Source organism: Bos mutus, chromosome 2 (assembly GCF_027580195.1).
Source record: "Bos mutus isolate GX-2022 chromosome 2, NWIPB_WYAK_1.1, whole genome shotgun sequence".
In the NCBI taxonomy this organism is placed as follows: Eukaryota; Metazoa; Chordata; class Mammalia; order Artiodactyla; family Bovidae; genus Bos; species Bos mutus.
Window position 1 is genome coordinate 3013164 of NC_091618.1, and position 26757 is coordinate 3039920.

General features: G+C 44.4%; 1 protein-coding gene and 1 pseudogene across 1 annotated transcript in view; both read left to right on the forward strand.

The window, feature by feature from the left end:
- MICOS10 (mitochondrial contact site and cristae organizing system subunit 10) overlaps nt 1-26757 on the forward strand; it is a 38094-nt gene that overhangs the window by 2270 nt on the left and 9067 nt on the right. The window lies entirely within an intron of this gene.
- LOC138984959 (U6 spliceosomal RNA) lies at nt 17697-17795 on the forward strand (annotated as a pseudogene).

Here is a 26757-nt window from a genome sequence, read left to right on the forward strand (position 1 = left end):
AGACATGGGTTTGATCACTGGGTTGGGGAGATCCCCTGGAGGAGGAAATGGCAGCCCACTCCAGTATTCTTGCCTGGACAATCCCATGGACAGAGGAGCCTGGCGGGCGACGGTCCACGGGATCACAGAGTTGACCTGACTGAGCGTGCACACACACTGATGATCACCTGAGGCGGTGAGGAGTGTGTGTCATTCATGAGTGGGACGTGGGGGTGGGGCACACAGGTGGAATAATTAAATGAAGCATGAAGTGACGCTCAGCTGTGTCTGAGTCTTTTCGACCCCGTGTACTATACAGTTCGTGGAATTCTCCAGGCCAGAACACTGGAGTAGGGAGCCTTTCCCTTCTCAAGGGGATCTTCCCAACCCAGGGATCGAACCCAGGTCTCCCGCATTGCAGGCGGATCCTTTACCAGCTGAGCCACAAGGGAAGCCCAAGTGAAGCATGGTGATATGTAATTACAGATGAAGATTAAAATGAATTATTCCAATTCTTTGCTGTAGAGCTGTTATTATGAATCAGGTAAGTGCAGTGGTAGGTTGGGAGAAATGGGCCTTTAGCAGAGCTTTGGATAATAACTTGGATAGTTAGGGAGAGTGGAAGAACTTGAGCAAAGGCTGGTTAAACTTTTATGGAGGAGGAAACTGAGGCAGGGAGAGGTTAAGTGGCTAGAAGTGAGGAGCTGGGGTTAGCACCCTGGTGTTCCGATTTTAGCACCCACTCCTCCCTAAAGAAGGCTGGCTTGAGTGGAGTCAGAACTGTGAAATATCTTAGGGAGATTCTACTTTTTCTTGAAGTGTTTTGAGTTGCCTTTGGCTTTTTCACATGCATTCTGCATATTCACCACCTCTGTCTTTAAAATCTGTTACTTTCTGCTCCCAGGGCTCAGTAAGGTGAGGCTGGTGGGGGACTGTGAGCTAGTTAACACATACATGCTGAGCTGCGGGCCAGCCAGTGGGCAAGCAGAGAAGCAGAAGGCATTTCACTGCCCTTAACAGGGAACTGATGTGATGTGAATGGAATTTTGCTATGATTGTTCTGGCAGTGTTTTATACAGAGCAAATCAGGAGTAGAAAAGGCTGCGAATGTGAAGTGAAAAGTCTGAACTGTTAGACCAGAAAGGAGTGGGTGTATTTGAGAAACTTCACGAACTTTTCCCTCCATTTATGGAATGGAGATAGTAATACCCACCTCCTAGGCCATCACAGTGCCAGGTACATACCAGGAACTTAATAAATGCTGTTTTCTTTATCTTCTCTCCAACTGGGTTAACTTTGTCACATTCTGTTTCTTATAATAAGGATGACTCCAAGGTTAGAACTTGGTTGATGTCATTGATCAGAAATTGGAAGAAAAGCAGGAGGGGTGCATGTGCACCTCATTCCAGTCAGTTACATCTGGGTCTTAGTAACTGACCGTGTGAGGTGGCAGGAGAGAGACTGGAGGGGGAAGAAAAGCTCATGATTTTGGGGGTTTTTCTGCTTACATGGTTGGATTTGTTTGAGAATGATGAGGTTGAGAGGGTTTTTTTTCTTTCTTTTTTTTTTTTTTTTTTTAAAGATTTTACTTGTGTGTTTTTGGCTGCGCAGGGTTTTATTGCTACGTAGGCTTCTCCCTGGTTGCGGTGAGCAGGGGCTGCTCTCTAGCTGCGGTGTGCGGGTCTCCTGCAGTGGTTCCTCCTGCTGAGCCGGGCTCTAGGGCCTGCGGGCGTCAGTTTCGGCACGTGGGCTCAGGCTCTAGAGCGCAGGCGCAGTAGTTGTGGCGCAGGCCCTGAGTTGCTTTGCGGCAGGTGGAGCCTTCCTGGATCAGGGGTTGAACCCACGTCTCCTGCGCTGGCGGACGGACTCTTTACCACTGAGCCACCAGGGAAGCCCCTTGAAGAGGTTTTTAATTTTGAGGGAGAAGCTGAGTTCAGATTTTGAGGAGCTATCCCTTAAGTAATGGACTTCAAGTAAGGGTATATGAGAAATGCAGAGTGGAAGTGTAATTCTGGGAGGCTTCCGTCTAAGAGGATTGAGACTGGGGGATGAACGCTCTTCTGTCATGAGTGTTTTAGTTTTTATTCCTATAGGCAGTGAGATTATAGAACTCTTGAAACCTCTTTGGCTGCCTGCTTTTCTGATACTTCAAAATGTAGATGGAGACTCAGGGAATGGCAGCCTGCCATAAGATAGAGGTTTGGTGGAAGACGTAGGTAGGGAAGAAGGGCCAAGGCAGGCTCTCAGCTGCATGTGGATACTTTCGTATTTTCTGCCTTGAAAGGGCCTGAAGGGAGGTCACGGTGAAGGACAGCTCCCTTGGTGAGCACTGCTCTGTTTGGCTCCTTCTACCTAAGTGTTTTCAGTCTTTTCCCACTGGTTTGCTGAAAAATGAATGTTTTATTATTATTATTATTATTTTTTGCCATGAACTGTTGTTGCTTTTATCTGTTTTTAATTGGAGTATAATTGCTTTACAGTGTTGCATTCGTGTCTGCTTTACAGTGAAGCTCATCAGCTGTACATGTGCTTGTATCCCCGCCCTCCTGCCCCTCCCTTCCCCCCAGCCCCACCGCCGGGTCCCCACAGAGCCCCCAGCGAGCTCCCTGTGCTGTGCTGCAGGTTTCCACCAGCTGTTTACACAGGGTAGAGTGAAAAATCAGAGAAGGCAATGACACACTACTCCAGTACACTTGCCTGGAGAATCCCATGGACGGAGGAGCCTGGTGGGCTGCAGTCCATGGGGTCACTAGGAGTTGAACAGGACTGAGCAACTTCACTTTGACTTTTCACTTCCATGCATTGGAGAAGGCAGTGGCAACCCACTCCAGTGTTCTTGCCTGGAGAATCCCAGGGACGGGGAGCCTGGTGGGCTGCCGTCTATGGGGTCGCACAGAGTCGGACAGGACTGAAGCGACTTAGCAGCAGCAGAGTGAAAAATGACTGTTTCCATTGCTCATGTGTAGCCTAGATATTGTACAGCTGAGTTAAAGAGCTTTCGTAAGCATGTACTTTCAGTTCAGTTCAGTCGCTCAGTCGTGTCTGACTCTTTGCAACCCCATGAATTGCAGCACGCCAGGCCTCTCTGTCCATCACCAACTCCCGAAGTTCACTCAGACTCACGTCCATCGAGTCAGTGATGCCATCCAGCCATCTCATCCTCTGTCATCCCCTTCTCCTCCTGCCCCCAATCCCTCCCAGCATCAGAGTCTTTTCCAGTTTGTCAACTGTTCGCATGAGGTGGCCAAAGTACTGGAGTTTCAGCTTTAGCATCATTCCTTCCAAAGAAATCCCAGGGCTGATCTCCTTCAGAATGGACTGGTTGGATCTCCTTGCAGTCCAAGGGACTCTCAAGAGTCTTCTCCAAACCACAGTTCAAAAGCATCAATTCTTTGGCACTCAGCCTTCTTCACAGTCCAACTCTCACATCCATACATGACCACAGGAAAAACCATAGCCTTGACTAGACGGACCTTTGTTAGAAAAGTAATGTCTCTGCTTTTGAATATGCTATCTAGGTTGGTCACAACCTTCCTTCCAAGGAGTAAGCGTCTTTTAATTTCATGGCTGCAGTCACCATCTGCAGTGATTTTGGAGCCCCCAAAAATAAAGTCTGACACTGTTTCCACTGTTTCCTCATCTATTTCCCATGAAGTGATGGGACCGGATGCCATGATCTTCGTTTTCTGAATGTTGAGCTTTAAGCCAACTTTCTCACTTTCCACTTTCACTTTCATCAAGAGGCTTTTGAGTTCCTCTTCACTTTGTGCCATAGGGGTGGTGTCATCTGGATATCTGAGGTTATTGATATTTCTCCCCGCAATCTTGATTTCAGCTTATGCTTCTTCCAGCCCAGGGTTTCTCATGATGTACTCTGCATATAAGTTAAATAAGCAGGGTGACAATATAGAGCCTTGACATACTCCTTTTCCTATTTGGAACCAGTCTGTTGTTCCATGTCCAGTTCTAACTGTTGCTTCCTGATCTGCATATAGGTTTCTCAAGAGGCAGGTCAGGTGGTCTGGTATTCCCATCTCTTTCAGAATTTTCCACAGTTGATTGTGATCCACACAGTCAAAGGCTTTGGCATAGTCAATAAAGCAGAAATAGATGTTTTTCTGGAACTCTCTTGCTTTTTCCATGATCCAGCAGATGTTGGCAATTTGATCTCTGGTTCCTCTGCCTTTTCTAAAACCAGCTTGAACGTCAGGAAGTTCACGGTTCAGGTATTGCTGAAGCCTGGCTTGGAGAATATTGAGCATTACTTTACTAGCATTATTTTATTAGCGTTACCTTACTAGCGTGTGAGATGAGTGTAATTGTGTGGTAGTTGGAGCATTCTTTGGCATTGCCTTTCTTTGGGATTGGAATGAAAACTGACCTTTTCCAGTCCTGTGGCCACTGCTGAGTTTTCCAAATTTGTTGGCATATTGAGTGTAGCACTTTCACAGCATCATCTTTCAGGATTTGAAATAGCTCCACTGGAATTCCATCACCTCCACTAGCTTTGTTCCTAGTGATGCTTTCTAAGGCCCACTTGACTTCACATTCCAGGATGTCTGGCTCTAGGTGAGTGATCACACCATCATGATTATCTGGGTCGTGAAGATGTTTTTTGTATAGTTCTTCTGTGTATTCCTGCCACCTCTTAATATCTTCTGCTTCTGTTAGGTCCATACCATTTCTGTCCTTTATGGAGCCCATCTTTGCATGAAATGTCCTCTTGGTATTTCTGGTTTTCTTGAAGATTCTCTAGTCTTTCCCCTTCTATTATTTTCCTCTGTTTCTTTGCACTGATCGTACTTTAGGCACAGGTTTTTTAAGAAAACTGTTCTTCAGGGATTTACTCTGAAGCTTGAGTGATGTTCTCATATAAATTGTCCTATAGTAAGAGCTACTTTTTTTTATAAATACCCCCTCCCTTTCCTATCATAGGGAAAGCAATTTTATTTCTCCCGTATTCTGGATTTCAAATACCTATTTATTTGCGTGTAATAGGAGTGTGTGGGGTAGAAGATTCCTAATATGGTTGACCTGGTGTATTGAGCCTGTTGAATCACGGAAACAAAGCGCACGCCTGCCTGTACCCGGCGCGGCAGGCGTTGCTCGTGGCACGTCTGTTTCTGTCTTCTTTCCCACTCCTTTCTTTCCCTCGCTCCCGCTCACATTTACTTTTCCCTTTGGCCTCCATTCTTACTCCTGCTGCTGCCACCCATATGCACTGTCTAGTTATCCATCGCATCACTAATTTTTAATAGCTCATATCACCATCTGAAATTTGCAGTCTGCTTCTTTACTTGATTGTCCCCCCACCCTAGAATGTAAGCTTCATGAGAGTCAGACTGTTTTGTTCACTGTTGACCCCCAGCCCCTGGCATACAGGAGACATACAATAATTATTGCTAAATGAATGACATGGATTGCTGAAAATTTTGTAGACTCTATTCTCTGCCCATACTTGCTACCCAGTATGTTTATTAATTGAATGAATCAGCTCTTAAATTTTAAAAGTCCAAGTAAAGTCGATTTCATATGAATTTCTGCCAGTTCACACTTTGATCACATGTGCTTGTACTCTTGGAACTTTTGCCAACTTTTAAAATTTCATATGGGCATGTAAATTAGTGTCAGTAATAATGAAGTAGTATTAGAAATATTTGGGACTAGTCAACGCAGAAACGTAAACCAGAGAGCACTTTTTTATTTAAACAAGGAGAGGGTGGTGTTGGTTTAAGCGGTAGTGCCAGAGCCTCATTGCAGGAAGTGAAAAGCGAGTGAAGAGTATTAAATATTACGTTTTATGAATAGCATGTTCCGTTGGTTTTATGTGAATGCATTGTCAATAGTTTTTGCTAATTTTATGGATTTAAGTTTTACCAGGTTTATTGAATGCTCCGGTTTTCTTCCGCACTTGGCTCGCGGGCTGCGCCGTTTGTTTTTCTTGTACATTCTGAGTAGTTAAGTCTTGTGTGCGCCCTCATGAATGGATACCCGTTCTGCTGGTGAGACTGGCAGGCATGCATAGTGCTTACATCAGAGTCTTAGCAGTTCTGGCACGGGGCTGACGCCCTCACTTTGTGCTTGTCACTCTGGACTGGACAGGAGGGTCTATTTTCTCTTGCCCAGTGAAAGTGAGATTCCAGGAGATGAGAAAAATCAGGGTTGTGAGACTTACGGAGGTCCTTCCTTGCAAGTTGAGAATTTCTAAGCCCTGAAAGTGTAAGTCATGGAAGCGTTGTCATTGCCCTCAGAGTCCTGTTACAACTCACTCTTGAGCACATAAGCCCTGCGCCGGCAGCCCGTGACCTCGTGACCACGTTGATGTCCGTGTGACAGGGGCCAGGGCCCCAGATTCGCTGGGGGAAGCTCTGAGGAAAGTCTTCCGGCACTTCATGATGCATTTGGAGGCCAGGCTCCTCTGTCCATGGAATTTCCCAGGCAAGAATACTGGAGTGGGTTGCCATTTCCTCCTCCAGGGGATCTTCCTGACTCAGGGATTGAACCTGGGTCTTCTGCATTACGGGCAGATTCTTTACCATCTGAGGCACCGGGGAAGGCCATTTGGAGGCCTGCGGAATCCTTAACCTGTCTTGAAAAGCTGTCTCGTTGGTTGTAGTTCCTCCTCCCCCACCATTTCACCCCACTGTGAGACCAGAGTAAGAAATATCTAGTACCTAGTCCACATGTGGGCTGGGAAATCTGCAAGAGAGGAAAGAGACATCTTGCCTGTGAAAGGGGTTTCCCAGCACCCTGACTTTCCTGAAAAAGGCTGGCCTTGGAGGCCGGGTGTGTTAAGCATAAGGAAAAATGCGAGCTGTGGACATTTATAAGCAGCCCCTAGAATGTCTTCCCGTTAATGGACTGTGATAGCCTTCACATACTTTTCCTTTTCTTTTTCTTGATTTTTTGCATTAGAAATAAAAGTACCATTGAGGACCTCTCTGTGTCTTAGTTTTCTCAGTTATAAAGTGGCAGTTGTTACAGCAGGGATAAAGTGAGGTAGCCTTTGCAGAGCGGTTGGTACATTACCTGTACTTGGTAAATACTTGCTGCAGGCATTGAATGAAGGGTAGCAATCGTAACTTAAAATAGTGAACACATTTGCTCTGAATGTGAACACTGCGGGTGGCATGGAAGTCTGACAATCGGTATTTCAGTTTATATACATAATAGTAATTATTAATGTATATGTCCCCAAACAGTGGAAAGTCCCACCCTTCCTGAGGAAAATGAAAAGCAGGTGGTGACATTGGAGTTCAGTCTTACATACTATGTAGGTGTTCAGTGGGCGGAATGGGTGGAGGTCTGTATTTCAGGCCTCAGAAACTGTCCAGGAAAAGCCCCAGAGGAGAGAGAGACTTTGGCTCCTTCCAGGAATGATGATAATGCCTACCATTTACTGAGCACTTAGTGTGTGCCACACACTGTGGTAAGCTTGTAACATTATCTCATTTAATCTTCGTAATGTTGCGAGGTGTTTTCCCCTCATTTTTTTTATTGTGACAAAATGCATATAATGAGATTTACCGCCTAATGGGACAGGTAAATTAGGAGTTTGAGATTAACACATATACGTATCACTATGTACAGTATGAGCAGCGAGGTCCTACTGTATGGCACAGGGAAGTATATTCAGTATCTTGTAGTAACTGTAATGGAAAAGAATCTGAACACACACACGTGTATAAAATGGAATCACTTTGCTGTACACCTGAAACTAACACAACTACCCTTCAATAAAAAACTTTTAATTTAAAGAAAAAACGTGAAGCTTACCATCTGAAGCATCTGTAAGTGTACCATTAGATGGTGTTAAATACGTTCACGGTGCTGTGCAGCCGACACCGTCATCTGTCTCCATAATGCTTCATCTTGTGAAACTGGAACTCCGCCCAGTTAACAGTAACTCTCCACTCTCAGGCCCAGCCCCTGGCAACCACCACTCTATTTTCTGTCTCTGTGATCTTGACTGCTCTTAATTACCTCGTGTAACTAGAATCCTACAGCATTTGTCTTTTTGAGATTGGCTTATTTCGTTAAGGGCTTCCCTGGTGGCTCAAATGGTAAAGAATCTGCCTGCAGTGTGAGAGACCCAGGTTCAATCCCTGGGTTAGGAAAATCCCCTGGAGAAGGGAATGTCTTCTACCCTCTCAGTATTCTTGTCGGGAGAATTCCATGGAAAGAGAGGAGCCTGGCAGGCTACAGTCCATGGGGTCGCAAAGAGTTGGACACGACTGAGCGATTCACACTTTGACCATTTCACTTTAAAGTGCTGCACTCAACATGTCAGCCAATTTGGAAAGCTCAGCAGTGGCCACAGGACTGGAAGAGGTCAGTTTTCATTCCAGTCCCAAAGAAGGGCAGTGCCAAAGGATGTTCAAACTAGTGTACAGTCACACTCATTTCACGTGCTAGCAAGGCTATGCTCAGAATCCATCCAAGACAGGATTCAGCAGTACATGAACCAAGAACTTCCACACGTACAAATCGGGTTTTGAAGAGGCAGAGAAACCAGAGATCGAATTGCCAACATTTGTTGGATCGTGGAGAAAGCAAGGAAGTTCCAGAAAAACATCTACTTCATTGACTATGCTAAAGCCTTTGACTATGTGGATCACAACTGGAAACTTCTTAAAGAGATGGGAGTACCAAACCACCTTGCTTGTCTCCTGAAAAACCTGTATGCAGATCAAGAAGCAACAGTTGGAACCAGACATAGAACAACTGTCTGATTCTAAATTGGGAAAGGAGAATGACAAGGCTGTGTATTGTGACCCTGCTTATTTAACTTCTATACAGCGTACATCATGTGAAATGCCAGGCTGGATGAATCACAAGCTGGAATCAAGATTGCCGGGAGAAGTATCAATAACCTCAGATATGCAGATGATACCACTCTAAAGGCAGAAAGAGGAACTAAAGAGCCTCCTAATGAGGGTGAGAGAAAAGAGTGAAAAAGCTGGCTTAAAGCTCAATATTCAGAAAACTAAGATCATGGAATTCAGTTCCATCACTTCATGGCAAATAGATAGGGGGGAAAAAATGGAAACAGTGGTAGATTTTATTTTCTTGGGCTCCAGAATCACTGCAGATGGTGACCGCAGCCACGAAATTAAAAGACCCTTGCTCCTTGGAAGGAAAGCAATGACAAACGTAGACAGCATATTAAAAAGCAGAGACATCACTTTGCCTACAAAGGTCTGTCTAGTCACAGCTATGGTTTTTCCAGTAGACATATATGGATATGAGAATTGAACCATAAAGAAGGCTGAGCACCAAAGAATTGATGCTTTTGAACTGTGATGTTGGAGAAGACTCTTGAGAGTCCCTTGGACTGCAAGGAGATCCAACCAGTCATTTAGTAAAGGAAATCAACCCTGAATATTCATTAGAAGGGCTGATGCTGAAGCTGAAGCTCCAGTTCTTTGGCCACCTGATGCAAAGAGCTGTTGCGTTGGAAAAGACCCTCATGCTGGGAAAGATGGAAGGCAAAAGAAGAAAGGGACAGCAGAGGGTGAGATGGTTGGGTGGCACCACCAACTCAGTGAACGTGAATCCGAGCAAACTCTAGACAGTAGCAGATGGAGAAGTCCCTGAGGTCTCCAAGTGTGGGACACAACTCAGTGACTGAAGAGCAGTGGCGGTTCTATTTTGAATTGTTTGAGGACCTGCCATTCTATTTTCCACAGTGACTGTACCATTTTGTATTCTTAGCAACACTGCCCATGAGTCCCAGTTTCTTCACATCCTCAGCAATACTTGTTTTCCTTAAAAAAGTTTTTATAGTAGCCATCATGATCAGTTTAGTGTAGTATCTTACTGTAACTTTGATTTGCGTTTCTCTAATAATTAGTGATGACGAGGGCATCTTTTCATGTGGTTATTGGCCACTTGTGTATCTTTGGAGAAATGTCTGTTTGAGTCCTTTGTCCATCTTTGAATTGTTGTTACTGCATTTAGGATTTCTCTGTATATTCTTATATTAATCCCTCATCAGATCTGTGATTGGCACATATTTTCTCCTGTGTATGTGGGATGCCTTTTGGCTCTGCTCTTACCTTTTGGTATACAAAATTTTAAAGTTTTTATGATGTCCAGTTTGTCAGTTTTTGTTGACTGCTTTTGGTGTCTGAGCAGCAAAAAAACGCCTCTATTTCTCCTCTACTCTCGTACTCATGGTTCTTCTAATGTCGGCTGTATGGGTATTCCACACCAGGCTGTTCTCTGACACTAGCTGGGTGTTCGATAACACAATTCAGTTTTGACACTAACAAGACCGCACAGAGCCTCCGGGCTCAAGGCTTACGTCCCCTGAGAGTCTCGCTTCAGATGCCAGTCACAAGTCCAGATTGTTACCGGTGCTTTTGACTGGCTGTGAATCAGAGGTTCCCGTGCTTACCTCCTAGTCATCAATAACTTGTTAAGAATGGCTCACAGAACTCGGGAAAACCGCTTACTTACTAGGCTTCCCTCATAACTCAGGTGGTAAAAAATCTGCCTGCAATGCAGGAGAGCCGGGTTTGATTCCTGGGTCAGGAAGCTCCCCTGGAGAAGGAAATGGCAACCCACTCCAGTATTCTTGCCTGGAAAATGCCAAGGACAGAGGAGCCTGGAGGGCTACAGTCCATGGGGTCACAAGAGTCGGACACGACTTAGCGGCTAAACCACCACCACCAGATTACCAGGATACTAAAGAATAGGAACGCACAGCCAGGTGAAGAGAGGTCCCGAAGGGTCCCGTGCACAGGAGTTTCTGTTTCTGTCGAGTTGGGTGTGCCTCCCTCCTAGATGTATTCACCATCCTGGAAGCTTTTAGAACCCCATACTTTTCGGGTTTTTCAGACGCTTCATCACGGAGCCATGATTAATCGTTAACTCAGTCTCTAACCCCTCTCCCCTTCTTGGAGGCTGAGGGGTGGGGCTGAAAATTCCAAGGGTGGCCTGCACTTGCTGGTGGTCAGCCCTCATCTTGAAGCTATGCAGAAGCCCATCAAGAGTTGCCTCATTATAGGAAAGGACGTGTCTATCACCCAGGAAGTTCTGAGCAATTTAGGAGCTCTGCCAGAAACTGGAGGCACAGACCAGTGTATTTATATATTTTTTCTATGATTTCATATCCAAGAAATCGTTGCCACACCCAGTGTTGTGACACTTTTGTCCTGTCTTTTTTTGCGTGCGGATATCCAGTTTTCCCAGGACCGTGTGTTGAAAAGACAGGCCTTTCCTCACTGAATGGTTTTGGCACCCTTGTCAAAAATCATTTGACCATTTATGTTCTTGTTGTGATCTGTAGCCCTTCAGGCTTCTCTGTCCATGGAATTTTCCAGGCAGGTATACTGGAATGTGTTCCCATTTCCTGCTCAGGGCGTCTTCCTGACCCAGGGATCAAACCCACGTCTCCTGAATCTCTTGCATTGTAGGCAGACGGATTCTTTTACCACGGGATCACCTGGGAAACCTTGGCCATACCTGCAGGGGTTTATCTCTAGGCTTTCTAGTCCATTGATCTGTCTTTATGCCAGTACTACACTGGGTTGGTCGTTTTGTTTTTTTACTGTGCTGTTTGACTTCTGGGATCTTAGTTCCTCGACCAGAGGTTGAACCCAGGCCCATCAGGGAAAGTGCTAAATCCTAAGCACTGGACTTCTAGGGCCAGGACTGTGCTGTTCTTATAACTGTAGCTTTGTAGTAGGGCTTCCCGGGTAGCTCAGCTGGTAAGGAATCCGCCTGCAATGCAGGAGACCCCAGGTCAAATCCTGGGTCAGGAATTTCCCCTGGAGAAAGGATAGGCTACCCACTCCAGTATTCTTGGGCTTCTCTGATGGCTCAGACGGTAAAGAATCTGCCTGCAATGCAGGATGCCTGGGTTCGATCCCTGGGTTGGGAAGATCCCCTGGAGGAGGCCATGGCAACCCACTCCAGTATTCTTGCCTGGAGAATCCCCATGGACAGAGGAGCCTGGCAGGCTGCAGTCCACCGGGTCGCAAGAGTCGGACACGACTGAGTGTCTAAGTACAACACAACGCAGCTTTGTAGTAAGCTTTGAAATCAGAAATTATGTCTCCTGGTTTGTTCTTTTTCAAGATTATTTTGGCTATTCAGGGTCCCTTGAGATTCCATATGAATTTTAGGATAGGTTTTCTGTTTCTGTAGAAAATGTTGAACGTTTGATTTCAGAAAGAGCCCTGCAGTAGCACGAGGAGAATGAATTGGGAAGGGCCAGAGAGAGGGCAGGGGATGGGTTAGTATACTATTGCAAAGTCATGTCAGAATCGACGTGATGAGAGGTTAGAGGAGCTCAGATCCAAGATGAGGGCAGGAGTAGTGGAGGGAGACAGAGGCGATGGCGGCAGCAATGTTTACAGAACCTGATGTGGCAGTTCACGAGCCGGAGTCGCCAGGGCTGACGTCAGACCCGTGTAAGTGGAGAATGGAGCTGCGGTTGACAATCAGGAGAGGCAGGAGGGGAGCGAGCCCAAGTAACATTTTGCAGTTAATTTATTCCTGGTATGTCTTAGGTTTGCCTCTGGTTGTATGCAGCTCAGTCAACAGAGATGGAAGTTACTGCCGTGTCATCCTTCATCTTCATGAAAAGAAAGGTTTTGGCCTTGTTCCTTCCATGCTGAGAGAGTATTTAGGACAGTAAATGGTTTAGCAGCTGAGCTACCTTAGAATTAATCAGCAGTTTTGTGTGTTCATCTGGTAATCAAGTAAAAGTGTATGTAGTTAAGTTGATTGTTTAAGACCATTTTAATGTTAAAAAATATACTGAAAGAAGCAATTGGATAGTCATGGAAAAAGAAAGCAAATTATTGTTTTTCTTTAAGTATCAGTTCATCTGATAAATGTGGGTTACCACGAAGTGTTGGTGGCCCACCAGAAAGTGCCCTTTGGTAGCCTGTGTTTGCAGACTGATCCCTCTCCATGGCATGGAGTGGTATCAGTTAGGCTAAACTGAAATACTTCAAAGGCTTCTGATTGTTTATAGGTTTGGTTTCAAATTAGTACATGTTAGTTGTTGAATTAGTAGTCATATTTTGTTTGTTATATGTATTTCTAAACAATGTTTGGAAGCAGGAATCCTTTTTCCACTTGCGGCAGGATTGTGAACAATGGAACGCTGTGATCTTGCTAGAGGAGGATTTTCTGTTAGTATTGTAGAATAATGTAATTAGGCCCTATATGGAACTCGAAAACAGATTTGAATTTTTGTTCTGGCTGTGGTTTTATGCTTTCCTAAAATGTGGCCTGAAACAGTTTATTAGTAAATATGCTGAATTGCTTTTTCTGGCAAGTGCATTTCAGTATCGAATCCAAGTAAAAATACAAATATTTACTTACAAAAGTCATTTGGTGTGGTAATAATTTTACCATGGCCATTGACCCACTAGTGAAATGTTAGGGCATTACTAGATTGGGTCCTGTTTATTTAAAGGCCAAGAGAGGGGAGAAGAGAGGAAGCTGACACTAACCGAGTGCCTGTTATGCCATCAGACTTGGCCCGCTGTCATACTCTCCTGTTTCTACTCTCCGAGCAGTTCAGTGAGGAAGCTTATTTATCTCTTGTTCCAGCAACAAAAATAATGCTCAGAGGTACTTGTAGAAATTGAGAGATTCATTCAAAAAATCCATATGAAAATGTAAACAACCCAAAACAAAGCAGAGAGGTTTTTTATTTTTGGCCATGTCAGGTGGCGTGGGAGGTCAGGGATTGAACCTGTGCCCCCTGCAGAGAACATGTGGAGTCTTAACCACTGGATAGCCAGGGAAGTTCCCAAAGGGATTTTTAAAAGAGAAACATTTGGAAGACTAACGTTACCTGATGTCAAGACTTACTGTGAATCTTGAGTAAACTGGACAGTGTGGTGTCGGAGAGAGGGATGCACGTGGACACCAGCGGGGTCAGCTGGTGTCTAGGAGTAGACCCTGAGTGTGTGGGGCGTTCACTGTGTATTTACTTTCGGTCGTGCTGGGTCTTTGTTGCTGCACATGGGCTTTCTCTAGTTGTGGCGCGTGGGCTTAGGTGCTCCAGGGCACGTGAAATCTTCCTGGACTGGCGGATTCTTCACCACTGAGCCACCAGGGAAGCCAGTCAATTTCATTCTTGACAAAGATGCCAAGGCAGTTTAATGGGGAAAGTAAAATCTTTTCAACAGATTGTGCTAGAGTAACTGTGTATCCATGTACAGGGAAAAAATATACCTCATTATCATACATAAAAATTAACTCAAAGATCACAAAGCTAAAACTAGATAATTCTAAAAGAAAGCTTAGGAGAAAAAGTTTTGTGACCTTGAATTCAAAAAAATTTTCTTAGATCACAGAAAGCAAAATCACAAAGAAAAAAATTATATGCTGACTGATCAAAATTTTAAACTTGCTCTTTGAAAGACACCATTAAGAGAACAAAAAAATTGCTTGTTTCAAGAAGAAATAAAGAATTCTTAAATTTCATCATAGCAGTAAGGAGATAATTCATTTAAGAAAATTGGTAAAATGTTTGAAAAGATTCTTCACAAAATAAGTTATACTAATGGCAAAAAAAAAAAGAAAAGAAATTAACATTAAGGTGTGGGGATGTGCAAATTAAAATCATAATGAGATACCACTATATACCGATTAAAATAGTTTAAAAGACTGATAACATTAAGGGTTGACTAAGATACGGAGCAACTGGAATTCTTGTGTACTCTTGATGGGAAGGTGCAATGGCAAAGCCATTTTGTAAAACTGGTAGTTTCTTATAAAGTTAAACATACCATCCACTCATTCTACTCCTGGGTATTTATTTACTCAGGAGAAATGAAAACAAGTTCACAAAAAGTCTTGTATGTGAATGTTCATAGCAGCTTTATTCACCATACCCCCAAGTGGAAAGAACCCAGATCTCCATCAACAGGCGAATGGATCAGCAAACGTGAACCATCCATAGAGTGGACTAGTCACTAATAAAAAGGAACATACATACAAAACCATGTATACAGCAACATGTATACATTTCAAAATCATTATGTTGAGTGAAATCACACAAAAGAGTATGTACTGCATGATTCCATTTCTATGTAAAATTCTAGAAGATACAAACCAATCTGTAATGACAAAGTAGATAAGAGGAAAAGGGTAGAGAGAAGGCTGGACTGCAGAGGGTCACAAGGGAACGGGGGTGGTAACAGTACTGTTTCCTGATTGTGGTGGCAGTTTCCCGTGTGTGTGTGTATGTGTGTGCGCGCGCACGCGTGCGTGTGCAGCTTCCAAACTCACTGAGTTTTACACTTTAAAAGGGTGCAGTTTATTCCACGTAAATTATACACCAAAAAGTTATTTAGAACCAAAAAAGAAAAGTGAAATGAAAGCAAAAAGATGAAATATACCCAGTGTTTGTGCAGATATAAGCAACCAGAACCTTCAGACTCAGCTTGTGGGAGCGTGAATCAGTGTGAATACTGGGAAGCTGGCGGTGTCTCCTGACGCGGACTGTGTGCGCATCTCATGACAGAGCAGCTCCGTGCCTCGGTGTGTGCCCGGCAGGCGTGTGTACATGTGTTCACCAAGTAACTTGTACTAGAACGTTTGTAGAACTTACCTAGGCATAATAGCGCCCACTGGAAGCTACCCAAATGCCCAGCAACAGAATGGGTTAGCAAATTGTGACACGATGTAATTGAATACTGTAGAGCAGTGATAATGAACAGACTGTATCTATCCATAGCCAGTGGTGGGCCAAAGCACATGCTCTGAGACTCTGTTTATGTAGGTTTAAAACCAGGCAAAACTACACTGTGCTTTGAGAAGTCAGAATCTGGTTACCCTCAGATGGAAAGTTTTGACTAGGAGAGCCCAAGGCAGACTTCTGGGGGTGTTGGGTATCCTTTGTTTCTTGCTCTGGTTCTGGTAACATGGGTGTGTTTAGTCTATGAAAACTCATTGAGTGGCACACTTAATTGCGCAGCTTTATGTATATATGTTATAGTTCATGAAAAGTTTTAAACAGACATGTACTGTCACAGAAAGGTGTCCTGATAATCATAAAGTGAGAAACGTAAATTTTAGAACATCTTGTGTGATAAATGATCCCGCTTATATAAATGGAATGATGAGCAGTAAACTTAATCCAGATTCCCTCTTGGGAGTAATAATGATGCTTGGTGCGGAGAACCATTAACTTTGTTGTAGTTACCCTAAGTTGCTTCAGTCGTGTCTCTTTGTGACCCTATGCATCATGGCCTGCCAGGCTTCTGTGGTTGGGATTCTGCAGGCAAGAATACTGGAGTGGGTTGCCATGCCCTCTTCTAGGGAATCATAATGTAAGCAAAGAAACAATGAGAACAGTTTCTGTTCAAAACATTTATTTATTGAGCTGAGTTGGTTCCTGTAGTTGAGGATTATGAATTTGTTGTTCAGTTGCCCACTCGTGCCTCTGACTCTTTGCGACCTCATGAACCATAGCACACCAGGCTTCCCAGTCCTTCACTGTCTCCCAGAGCTTCCTCAAACTGATGTCCATCGAGTCGGTGATGCCATCCAACCATCTCATCCTCTGTTGTCCCCTTCTCCTCCCACTTTTAGTCTTTCCCAGCATCCGGGTCTTTTCAAATGAGTCAGCCCTTTGCATCGGGTGGCCAAAGTGTTGGAGTTTCAGCTCCAGCATCAGTCCTTCCAGTGAATATTCAGTAATCTTTAAATAAATATCTTAAGTCTAGTTTTGTATTTAATAGAGTAGTTTAAAGTGAAAATCTCTCTAAGCTTTTCACTAACTTTGAAATTACATTCAGTTCAGTTCAGTCACTCAGTCGTGTCTGACTCTTTGCGCCCCCATGGAGTGCTGCATGCCAGGCTTCCCTGTCCATCACCAACTCCCAGAGCCTACTCAGACTCATGTCCGTTGTGTTGGTGATGCCATGCAACCGTGCCTGTCAGTGACGTTTCTCCTTGATTGACAGGTTAATGGGCTTTGCTCTTGTTGGATGTGATACACCATTGTTGGCTTTCCTTGGTTGGCCCCACTTGAATAACTTCAGTAAATCCTTAGACTTATAGAACTATCCATTATTAGAGCCGGTAGGAACTTTAGCAGTTCATTTGGTCTAGTGTTGTTTTTTATTTAATTTTTATTTGTTTATTTTATTAATTCTTATTTTAAATAAGTAAATATTTTATTTATTTATTTTAAATAAATATTTTATTTATTTTAAATAAGTAAATATTTTATTTATTTTAAATAAGTAAATATTTTATTTATTTATTTTAAATAAATATTTTATTTATTTATTTTAAATAAGTAAATATTTTATTTATTTATTTTAAATAAGTAAATATTTTATTTATTTATTTTAAATAAGTAAATATTTTGTTTATTTATTTATTTTGGACCTTTGTTGCTGTGAGGGCTTTTTCCCTGTGGCAGCGCTGGGCCTCTCATGGCGCGGGCTCCTCTTGTTGTGGTGCGGGGGTTCCAGGGCGCCAGGGCCTCCGCAGTTGCGGCTCCTGGACTCTGGGGCGCGTGCTCGATAGCGGTGGCGCCCGGGCTTAGCTGTGCACGTCCAGGACGTGTGGGATCTTTGTTCCCCCGACCATCAAGTGAACCCGCAGCCCCTGTGTCACCAGGCGGATTCTTAACCACTGGACCGCTGGGGAAGTCCTGAGAAAGTGAAGTGCTTTTTAGATAGCGGGATAGAAATAAGAAATAAAGGATAAAGAAACAAATAAAGGAAAAGAGTGTAATCATTTTGGCAGCACATTCACTAATGATGCAGAGAAGATTAGCATGGCCCCTGAGTAAGGATGGCACACAGATCCACGAAGCGCTCCATGTTTTAAAAGGGGGAGGTACAAATTAGAAAAACTGGAGAAGAATATGGGATATGAAAGTATGGTCAGCCTTAATGGATGACGGGGAGCGAGCCGGGTCTGGGGCGAGGGCGGGCGGGCGGGTCACAGTGTGCCAGGCGCTGTCTAAAGGGAGGGCCTCCATCAGGTTGCTCCAACTGTGGATCTTCAGGTAGAAGTTTAAAGCTTTCTGTTAGTAGTTAGCAGTGTATGTGGGAGGAATTGAAATGCATCTCATCACTTTTTACTTCAATTTTCTTTATCCAACCTAAACCTGTATTAGGTTGCTTCGGATAATTTATAATTATTGTAACACTGACATAATTGTTGATGGATTTGTAGATCTACTTTACTTTGGCAAATGTTTATGAGTTAGAACAAATGTTTCTGGTTGTCAGAACCTGCACATATAAAGTACTCAAAATTCCTGTTTGATAGATAGATTTTAAATGATTAACTGAAGCATATGATTTGAGCAGCATAATTCACTTTTTACTAGGAAAGTAGTCCTAAGAAAGTTGCTAGTTTCTTGGCATCATTTCAGGTGACTAAATTGAAGTTAACGAGTTGTAGGAATTTTTGTTTTAACCATTTCTGCATAAGCCTGTATGTGAGCTCACAATATCCCTCTCTAATTAGAAGTAAAAACGCAATACGTTGCCGCTCTAATCTCACTTGTCCTGGCATTAGAATAAATGCTGCTAATCATAAGCTTTCCCAGAGGAGATTGGCTGTGACCATTGAAAAAAACCCCAACGTTTTTCCCCTGTTCAACTGCAACTTGAACTTCATTTTATTTCAGCTCATATCTTTTGGAAGACTTTTCTTCTTCACTCAGTATATGAAAACTAAAACTTTTATTTCTTAATGTATGCAAGTCCAGTGATTTGGAGAGGTTTATTTATGGAGTTTTGAAGATTACTGATGTCTTTAAGAAAGACGGGTGGTGGTGTTCAGTCACTGAGTCATGTCCGACTCTTTGCAACCCCATGGACTGCAGCACGCCAGGCTTCCCTGTCCTTCACTATCTCCTGGAGCTTACTCAAACTCATGTCCATCGAGTCGGTGATGCCATCCAACCATCTCATCCTCTGTCATCCCCTTCTCCTCTTGCTGTTAGTCTTTGCCAGCCTCAAGGTCTTTGCCGGTGAGTCAGCTCTTCACATCAGGTGTAGAATACTACTGCAATAGAAAGTCAGCTGGGTGCTGCTTCCTAAACCTCATAGTCTTGGCCACCCTGAGAGAACCAAATTGAACAGCAAAGAAGTTGTTTGCTCATGGAAGACCCCCGCATTCAGGCAAGTCATTGCCACACTTTTGTGAATGCTGATCTGGGATAGTAGTCACCATTGGCACCAACAGTATGTTAAATGCAAAACCATTGGTATGTTTAAAACATATTTGACCCCCGTTTCCATCTCTGTGTATCTCTGTCCATGACTTAGCTAAGGATTCCTTAGCTAAGAATCATCATTAAGTGTGGTCACTCCCACTTCCCAGAAGTTCCTAAGCCCTGGTCAGAGTCCTGCCTTAACCTGTCCTGCTTACCTTTAGTACTGTCTCTTTCATTTCTGCTAAGCATGGAATACACAGAGGAGAGAGGGCTGTTGAGGAGAGACCAAAGTATGTAAGATCACGGTTTTCAGGCGGATGGCAGAGAAGAGAGAATCTGAAGTCTGGACCTAGCTCCCGCCTGGGTTACTGTCTCTGTCTTTGATGGGGCTTTTTCAAATCTGTCCTCATTGCTGTGAGTGGGCTGCTGTAAAGCACACATCTGATATGTTGTTTCCCTGCTTGGTTTCTGTCATTGCTTCTCTGTGACTTGTAATAGAGACCAAGATCCTTCACTCCAGTTCAGTCGCTCAGTCGTGTCCGACTCTGTGTGACCCCATGAACTGCAGCCCGCCAGGCCTCCCTGTCCATCACCAACTCCCGGAGTTTACTCAGACTCATGTCCATTAAGTTGTTGATGCCATCCAACCATCTCATCCTCTGTCCTCCCCTTCTCCTCCCGCCTTCAGTCTTTCCCAGCATCAGGGTCTTTTCAAATGAGTCAGTTCTTCACATCAGGTGGCCAAAGTATTGGAGTCTCAGCTTCAGCATGAGTCCTCCCAGTGAATATTCAGGACTGATTTCCTTTAAGATGGACTGGTTGGATCTCCTTGCGGTCCAAGGGACTCTCAAGAGTCTTCTCCAACGTCACAGTTCAAAAGCATCAATTCTTGGGCGCTCAGCCTTCTTTATATTCAAGATCCTTAGTTTGCTGTCAAAGACTGTCCTTCTGTATCTCCTACCTCACGCGTGGTCATTTGGCAACCAGGAGCTCCTTGAAGTCTTTCTCTTGTCGCCTTCTCTCCCACTCCCTTCTCCAACCCTCCGGGTGGCTTGGGTGCCCTTCTCAGTGCCTCTGGCTAGGTCCAGACTTCAGATTCTCTCTTCTCCACCATCTGCATGAAAAACAGGACCCTACATACTTTGGTCTCTCCTCAACACCCGGCTCCCCTTTGTGTATTCCATGCTGAGCAGAAACAGCACTTCCTGTTTGCTCATTGTACCTTGTACTTTGAGTTTCTAATTATCAGTTGATTCCAACGCTAGACCGTGAACTTAGAGTGGAAACTTATTTCCTGGGGCCTAGCATAGTGGCTGGCACACAGTGGGTGCTCAGGTCGTGTCGTGAAGGAGAAGCCGACACAGAATGTTGGCTCGGATGAATTTTGGAAGGTTGTTTCATTTCCTTTGGTAAGTCATGATGATTATAATGGTTTTCATGTCTCCGAGGAGGCCATACTGGTGGCAGAGGAATGTGGCAACTGAAGACCAGGTCTCTGGAGTCGGATGGTCTGGTTTCCAGTCCCAGACACGTGACCCGAGGCACGTTACTTCACCAATCTGTGTCTCAGTTTCCAAGTCTGTAAAATGGGGCTAATAAGAGAAGCTTGTTAAATGTGAAGGTTAAATGAGATAATTGAATCGTGGCGTCTTAAGTGCTTAGCGAATACTCTTCACTTTATTTGATATGGTTTGGTGTTCATGAAAACATTGTCGATATTGCGTTTGTATAAATCAAGTTATATTCTAGCTTTATTAAGGGAATTTTGTATTAAAAAGTTATTTGATAACTTTTAAATAGCACCAATGTTTTTATAATTATCCAGGTAGAAGTTCTCTGCAATTTCTTTCACAGCCTTCCCCACTGCACCCCCCCCAAAACCCCAGATACACATACACACACTTAATCAGTTGTTAAATCCTGTAAATTTTGCCAACAAAATGTCTCTTCCTTTCCAAGTAATCCTGCACACCTTAGTCGGATGACTCTTCCTAAAGCATAGCGTCAGTCGTGTTTTGCCTTTTTAAAAACTCTTCAGGGAAGCCCAGCCTGTTGGATTAAGTGCCGTGCAGACTCCTTGGCCCACCTCCTGGTTCTTCAGAGGCTCCGGCCCTCTCCAGCCTTGTCTCCTGCTCCCAGTGGCCCGCCTTGAGCTTCGGTGTGGCCACCCTCCCCCGTTTCCCGGCTCGAGCCCTGCTTTTCTGCAGCCACTGGGTGGGGGGTGTATCCCCCCGCCTCAGCTCTGGCTGTTGAAAGTCTACCATTTAAGGCAACTGAAATGCCACCTTCTTCTTGAAGATTAAAAACACAACAGCAGCTTCTCAGCTATACGTGCGCCCACCTTCCTGTGGACGGGCAGCGCTCTTCCTCTCTGAAAGACAAGATTCGCTTTTGTTCAGTTTTCTGGATACCTAACTTGTTACTCCTTCCTGAGCCCAAGCTTGCCATGGAAGAGACTGTCTTATTTCTTATTCTTGTTGAACCCAGTATTCTTTTTATTTTTTGCCAAGTTTGTTTATTTATTATTTAATTGGAGGCTAATTAGTTTACAATATTGTGGTGTTTTTTTTATACATTGACGTGAATCAGCCATGGGTGTACGTGTGTCCCCATCCTGAACCCCCCTCCGGCGTCCCTGCCCATCCCATCCTTAGGGTCATCCCAGTGCACTGGCCCCGAGCACCCTGTCTCATGCATCGAATCTGGACTGGCGATCTGTTTCACATATGGTAATATACATGTTTCAGTGCTATTCTTTCAGATCATCCCACCCTTGCCTTCTCCCACGGAGTCCAAAAGACTGTTCTATATATCTGTGACTCTTTTGCTGTCTCGTATATAGGGTCATTGTTACCATCTTTCTAAATTCCATATATGTGTTAATATACTGTATTGGTGTTTTTCTTTCTAGTTTACTTTGCTCTGTATAATAGGTTCCAGTTTCATCCACCTCATTAGAACTGATTCAAATGCATTCTTTTTAATAGCTGAGTAATATTCCATTGTGTATATGTACCACAGGTTTCTTATCCATTCATCTGCCGGTGGACATCTAGGTTGCTTCCATGTCTTGGCTGTTCTAAACAGTGCTGCAATGAACATTGGGGTACACGTGTCTCTTTCAATTATGGTTTCCTCCATGTGTATGCCCAGCAGTGGGATTGCTGGGTCATAATTGATGAAAGTGAAAGAGGAGAGTGAAAAAGTTGGCTTAAAGCTCAACATTCAGAAAACGAAGATCATGGCATCTGATCCCATCACTTCATGGGAAATAGATGGGGAAACAGTGGAAACAGTGGCTGACTTTCTTTTTGGGGGTGCCAAAATCACTGCAGATGGTGACTGCAGCCATGAAATTAAAAGATGCTTACTCCTTGGAAGGAAAGTTATGACCAACCTAGATAGCATATTCAAAAGCAGAGACATTACTTTGTCAACAAAGGTCCGTCTAGTCAAGGCTATGGTTTTTCCAGTGGTCATGTATGGATGTGAGAGTTGGACTGTGAAGAAAGCTGAGCGCCAAAGAATTGATGCTTTTGAACTGTGGTGTTGGAGAAGACTCTTGAGAGTCCCTTGGACTGCAAGGAGATCAGTCCTGGGTGTTCTTTGGAAGGAATGATGCTAAAGCTGAAACTCCAGTACTTTGGCCACCTCATGGGAAGAGTTGACTCATTGGAAAAGACTCTGATTCTGGGAGGGATTGGGGGCAGGAGGAGAAGGGGACAACAGAGGATGAGATGGCTGAATGGCATCACCGACTTGATGGATGTGAGTTTGAGTGAACTTCGGGAGTTGGTGATGGACAGGGAGGCCTGGCGTACTGCGATTCATGGGGTCACAAAGAGTCGGACATGACTGAGCAACTGAACTGAACTGATGGCAGTTCTATTTCCAGTTTTTTAAAGAATCTCCACACTGTTCTCCATAGTGGCTGTACCAGTTTGCATTCCCACCAACAGTATAAGAGAGTTCCCTTTTCTCCTCACCCTCTCCAGCATTGATTGATTGTAGACTTTTTCATAGCAGCCCTTCTGACCGGCGTGAGATGGTACCTCATTGTGGTTTTGATTTGCATTTCTCTGATAATGAGTGATGTTGAGCATCTTTTCATGTGTGTGTTAGCCATCTGTATGTCTTCTTTGGCGAAATGTCTGTTTAGTTCTTTGGCCCATTTTTTGATTGTGGACCCAGTGTTCTTGCCCTTCAGTGCTCAGTAAGTATTTGTTCTTGAAATGCTTTTTGTGGGAGAAGAATACATTTATAATTACTGTGTGCAATGCACTGTTCTTCCAGGCTTTTTACATGTTATGTTGTTTCATCCTTGCTCTTCTTCCCCAGTTAGAGATAGGCACTGTTAGTATTCCTATTTTCAGTACAAAGAAGCTGTTGCCTAGAGAGGGTATATAAATTGTCCAAGGAAGGGACAGACCACTAGTAGGTAACCAGTATTCTCAATCCTGTTTAACCTGTTTTACCCCCAAATCTACATAACACTGTAGCTGAAATGTAACCACTGTGTATCCACTACCCACTTTTTGAAAATAAGCACTACATACCCCAAGAGAAAAGAAATTTATCCTTAGTGCTTCCTACTTAATAAATGCTAATAAATGTAGGTTAAGGAAATGTGTAAGGAAAAGAAACTGTCGGTCTTGTTTCCCTGTTGATTTTTCATTTGGACCAAGAAGGAAACCACACGACAGCCCTCGTGATGCACACGAGGGCACAGTGCGGCCCTGAGTTGCCTCTTGACGTCCCAGGGAGGAGACTGCAGGCGCTGATGTTGATGGGCGGGGGGTAGGGAGGGAAGGCACTTCTCTCTCCAGCCAGTGTCCAGAAGGAAGCGCCTCCCAGCTTGGCTTGGTGCCTGTGTCTCCTTGATGCTAAGTAATTTGGGGCGGGGGTTGTTGTCATCCTTGATAAATCGGACATCTGTGGTTTCTGTTGTTTTCTTGAGGGATTAAAGAGTCACGCAGTCATAAATTACCCATGCAAAGCACTACCATCCAGAAAATCCAGAAAAACACTTTGTTGTGCTATGTAACAATAGACTGGTCTCCCTGCAGCTCTTCTGACTGACCTCTCCCTGAGCGTTTTCTCTGCCAGTAGAAAAGAGCCATGACCTGGAGTCAAACAGCGTGGGTTTGTGTTCTCTTTCGTAGTTGTGTGTTCTTGGGTAACTCACCTAACCCCTTTCTTTACATTGTTTCCTCTTCCGTAAGTCAGGATCATAATACACCTCATAGGTGGTTCTGTGGTTCAAATGAAATAACATGCCGGGGTCCAGCCCCGGTGGATCCAGGGAATTCGAAGCGGGGACGGCGTCGTCGAGGTCAGGAAACAACTGCTTAATTAAATGTTTATTAAGGATATAAAGAGTGGTGCAATAAGGATAGCTCAGCGAAGAAATTCAGTGAAGAAAAGAGGCTGAATAAAATTCCAAAGCAGGGAATTTACGTCACCTACGAAGGCTGCAGGCGTCCTCCCGTTCTCCCGAAGGAGAGGAGACACTAAGGCCTCCCCGGTCAGATCTTAGAAGCCCAAGCAAAATTAGTAGGACGAGCTTCCCCACCTCAGAGGAAAAATTCAGCCAGAAGGTGAAAGAAAGAACGACATGGGGAGACCAAATTTCGATGAACAAAAAGGGCGTACTTTATTTTCCAAAGTAGTTTTATACCTTAAGTTGTGCATAGAGGATAATGGGGGAAGGGGTAGAGTCATGCAAGGACAGAAGTTCCTGATCCTAATCGAAGCCAGGCTTTCAGACTTATCATATGCAAAAGTTTAGGTGATTTACATCATCTTCTGGCCAGGAGGCCTGTTAACATTTTAAGAGACTTATTTTTCTCTAAAGGTGATTATTCTAAAGTCAGGTGCCAGCCTCCAAAAGGCATTGGATAAAGCTGCATTCCTATAGGGCAAAGGTGAGGTGGGCTCAATCAAGAAAAGAATTAACTCAAGGGTCCAAGGTTACAAACATTGAGGCTACTACTTACATTTCTGTACACCCATTATATCAATCAATACACCGCCAAGGACACAGTAGGTAAGGGGTATGGAGACTTAGCAGCAAACATTGGCCCAACAAGTGAAAAACCCTTCACCAATACAATTTCTAATCAATCTCTTAACTACTCAAAGGAATCTGTGTTTAGACAGTTTAGAACATCTCCTGCCTCTCACAGTTGGGAGGCTCTGAACAATCACATGTGGCCGGAAAAACCTATTCAGGCAGGCTAGAGGATTTCCAAAGGAGTTTGTAGGTTGAAACACTGTCACACCCAGGAATTATTAACTGGAGCTGTAAGCTAACTCTTTTTTCAGAGAGAGGTAGTGGGGGACAGCCCCCCGTAAAGTCGGAGGTGTAGGTGACAGCACAAAGCAGAAAGTAGGCAGACTCTGGTTTTGGGGGTAGATGCTCGAGAATTTCCAGGGGGACTCCTGAGGCTCGATCCCGCCTTTGCGTATGCCGAGCCTCCTCCCTCATGACCTTTGCCACGGGTGGAGTTCCGCAGGCTGGCTCCTGGCAATAATATATGGAAACGTTGGTACATCAATGCCTGCTGCTGCTAAGTCGCTTCAGTCGTGTCTGACTCTGTGCGACCCTGTGGACAGCAGCCCACTGGGCTCCTCTGTCCACAGGATTCTCTAGGCAAGAACACTGGAGTGGGTTGCCATTTCCTTCTCCATCGTCAGTGTCTGCCACTCTATAAATGTTAGTACCTCAGAAGTGTTAGTCACTCAGTTGTGTCCCACTCTTGGCAGCCCCGTGCACTGTAGCCCACCAGGCTCCTCTGTCCATGCAGTTCTCCAGGCAAGAGTACTGGAGTGGGTTGCCATGCCCTCCAGGGGAACTTCCTTACCCAGGGATTGAACTTGGGTCTCCTGCATTGCAGGCAGATTCTTAACCGTCTGAGCCACCAGGGAATCCCAAAGCACCACTTCCCCCCAATAAATCCAGTGCATGGCACCTACAGTCCCTGGGGTTGGTCACCGAAGAGTCAGACACGACTTAGTGACTCAACAGCGGCAGAGGCTTCTTTGGTTGTGTTTTTGAAACTTAGTAATTCTGCATTTTCTTCAGTGTCCCTTTAATAGTCATCAGAGCTGCTTATTTTCCCGCATCCTCTGCCCACATGTGAATAAACTATATTTAAGTAAAATGTATACAGCCACGTTTCTTTTGTGCGTTCTTGAAAAGCCATACAGCTGTCGGCATTCTGAAGGCTGGATCGTGTGCTGTGTGCTCTCATCTGAAAGGACCCTGGTCGAGAGGTGACTTTTCTGGAAGCAGCACACCAGTCCTGTAATGGCTTCCACATTTACCTTCCGTGTCTTTACTCCTTTTGGCCGACTGCTTTACTTGTTCTGACCAGAGTCCTGGTAATTGATGTCCACCCTAGACATTCCTACAGACGTTCAGCCTCTGTATACGGGAGGCACAGGAAGGGCGAGGTCTTGTGCAATAGCCACCTTCTTAGCCTGTGGCAGTGTTGACTTGTGAGAAGCTGATTAACACCGACCGCATTTGCCATCTCTGGGCCGTTGTCTGGCACACTTTCTGGGTTGCTTCACATGACTTGGCATTTACACATGGACACCTGGGACAATCTGTCTTT